The sequence below is a fragment of the Zonotrichia leucophrys genome, chromosome 2 (genome assembly GCF_028769735.1).
Source record: "Zonotrichia leucophrys gambelii isolate GWCS_2022_RI chromosome 2, RI_Zleu_2.0, whole genome shotgun sequence".
Taxonomy (NCBI): Eukaryota; Metazoa; Chordata; class Aves; order Passeriformes; family Passerellidae; genus Zonotrichia; species Zonotrichia leucophrys.
The window spans coordinates 34,202,787-34,206,167 of NC_088171.1; positions in this window are offsets into that span (position 1 = coordinate 34,202,787).

A 3,381-nucleotide genomic window follows, 5' to 3' on the forward strand; every position below is an offset into this window, starting at 1 on the left:
TCTATTAGCGTTGCAAGTGATTTTTATCCGTTCAGCACAAATGGATTCTGCATTTGTGGTAATTCTTCTAGATTTATGGTGTAGTTCTCCGTAAAACTGTGTGACAGTTTCTTAGCAATAGATTATAGTACATTTAGGACTCAAAATATGTTGTCGTAATGAAATGTAACTATAACTACATTTTTTCTTTAACTGCAAATTATCTTACGTGCTTACCTGAATTGGGCTCTTGCAGCATAAAAGATTGTACTCTTTTCCTATTCTAAGACCTATCTCCAATATTCTCAGTATTCTTCTTGCCATTGGGGTCCCTCTCAGTTTAATATGTCTTCTCAAAATGCCACCTTGTATTCAACTCCTGAATTTAGCTGCTTATGTTAAGACATGTCTACTCTGCTGACAGAGGTTTCTAAACCTGGGCTAGTAGCCAAGCCAGATGCCCCCAGATTTGTTTCTGAAGTGAAAAGTTGCTGCACAGACCTGCTGCACCTTAGAAGCTGAAGTGCTATCATGGAAGTAGGGCCGTGAGGTTCCTGGAATAAAATGTCACCGTATCAAACAGAACCATGTTTTTCCCTCTAGGTTTATGATGCTGTGACTCTACCAGCTCAAGGAGTTGTGCTTTTGTTTTGCAGAGTGAATATCCAGACTAGCTCTTGCAGGGTTTACCAGACTGATGTATACTTTCACAAGCAGTTTCCACCTGACAGTGTTTTCCTATTCTAACCTTTAATTGTGACAACACTTGAGGGCATGCAGCAGTGGAGCCAAAAGTGTTTGGTAGTACCTTCATCTCAGCAGGACCAAGAAAGAGTTGCAGAGGCTTTATACTTCATTCCTACTGCCTCTTTTTGGTGCAATCCCAGCCATCCCAGTTTGAGTAATACCACATCCTTTTGAAGTTTTAATAGAAAACATCCATGTCCCAAAATGCCTGTCAGGAACTCCTGACATTCTGGATTCTGATTTCAAATAAATGATAGATGGTTTAAGTTAGAAAAACTAATAAGTTATGCCAAGCAAAATCAAAACACTTGTCCCAAAAAAAAAGTCCTGCAATTGTTCCAGTCTGATGCAAGTAGAAATGGTGCTCTTCTTCCTTGTAGAGTGCTGCAGCACTTTTTAACTTGGTGAGAGAATTGGACATGATTCCCAGGGCTCCAGATGGCACCTGCCAGATGGAAGCTCATATTGTCTTAAGGTGCTGGCGTTGATGGCATGGTGTTTGAGAATGCAATAACATTTTGTGATGGATTTTCTTACTAGATAAAGTAAGTGGTCAAGTACTTGCATGCATTGCAGTGTTTGCCAAAATATTTTGATCTGGTGAAAAAGTCACCCATAAGGGGATGGGATGGCAGAGTTTGGTTTCTTTTTTTTCCTAGATTGAATGTGTAAATCCCTCAGATTTGCTTAGACCAGAGGAGGCATCATTTGCTTCTATATACAATTTCTCCTTCCCAGAAATGTTATCCAGATGCATTGTCCTGCACAGAGTTACAGTTTGAAATGTGTGCATAGTTTTGCTCCAGAATCTTTGTTGAAAAGCACTGGGCCTTGTTGCCTGAGTTTCTAGAAGCAGGATCAACAATCAGGAAGTTCTGTCTTTATAAAGAAAATGGATGTTAAAGAAACTTGGAATCAAAAAATCATTTAGGTTGGAAAAGACCTTTAAGGTCATTGAGTCCAAACATTAACCCAGCACTGCCAAGTCCATTGCTAAATTATGTCCCTAAATGTCAAAAATACACATCTTTTAAATACCTCTAGGGATGGTGAATCTACTACTTCCCATGGGCAGCCTGTTCCAATGACTGACAAGCCTTTCAGCAAAAAAAAATTTCCTAATATTCAATCTAAACCTCCTCTGGTGCAACTTGAGGCTATTTCCTCTCATCATTTAGCTTGTTTGGGAAGAGACTGACCTCAACCTAGCTACAGCCTTCTTTCAAGCAGCTATAGAGAGTGACAAGACCCCTCTGAACCTCCTCTTCTCCAGGCTAAGCAACCCCAGCTCCCTCAGACACTCCACATAGGACTCACTCTCCAGAGCCTTCCCCAGCTCCGTTGCCCTGCTCTGGACTCACTCCAGTACCTCGATATCTTTCTTGTCATGAGGGGCCCAAAACTGGACACAAGATTTGAGGTGCTGCCTTGCCAGTGCCCAGTACTGAGTGACAAATCACTGCCCTGGTCCTGCTGGCCACACTGTCCTTGATTCAAGCCAAGCTGCCATTGGCCTTCTTGACCACCTGGGCACACGCTGGGCCCACGTTCACCTGCTATCCCCTGGTCCTTTTCTGCTGGGCCACTTTTCAGCCACTCTGCCCTAGCCTGTAGCACTGGATGGGATTGTTGCAACTCAAATGCAGGACCCAACATTTTGCCTTGTTGAACCTCAGACTGTGGGCCTTGGCCCATCAATCCAGCTTGTCCAGATTCCCCTGCAGAGCTTTCCTACCCTCCTGCAGTTCAACACTCCTGCTCGCCTCAGTGTTGTCCATGAACTGACTGAGGATGCGCTCAATCCCTCCATCTGCATCATCAATAAAGATCTAGAACAGGGCTGGTCCCAGTGTTGAGCCCTTTGGAACCCCTTGTGACTTACCAACAACTGGACATAGCACCATTCATCACCACTCTCTGGGATTAGCCCTCCAACCAGTTTTTTACCCAGTGAACAGTGCACCTGTTCAAGCCAAGAGCAGCTGGTTTCTCCAGAAGAATGCTGTGAGAAGAGTGTCAAAGACTTTCTGAAGCGCAGATGACACAAACCAAAGCCTTTCCTTCTTCACTAAGTGGGTCACAAGGTTACAGGAGATCAGGTTGGTCAACCCATGCTGGCTGGGCCCAATCCCCTGGCTATCCTGCACCTGCTGGCACTCAAGATGAGCTGCTCACTAACCTTCCTCAGCATCAAGGTTACACTGACAATGCTGTAGTTCCCCAAATCCTTCCAGCCCCTCATACAGACGCATGTCACATTTGCTGACTCCAGTCAACTCAAACATCCCTGGTTAGCAGGGGCTGCTGCTAAATGAGGGCTGGTGGCTTCTGAGCATTTTCATCAGCTCCCTCTATACCCTTGGATGGATCTCATCTGGCCCGGCAGACTTGTGTTTGTCTAAGTGGTGTAGCAGGTTGATGACCATCTCCCCTTGGATTATGGGAGCTTCATTCTGCCACCTGTCCCTGTCTTCCAGCTCAAGGGGCCAGATTCTCCAAGAAAACCAGACTTCAGCAAAGAAGACATTAAGCCTCTCAGACTGAGTTCTAGCCAAAGCTATCAGGTTTTCCCCACTGGTTCACGTTTTGCATGTGGGGACAGCCTGCTCCTCTGCCTTTAACATTTCCCTGTTGAAGAATGATTGGCCTTCCTGG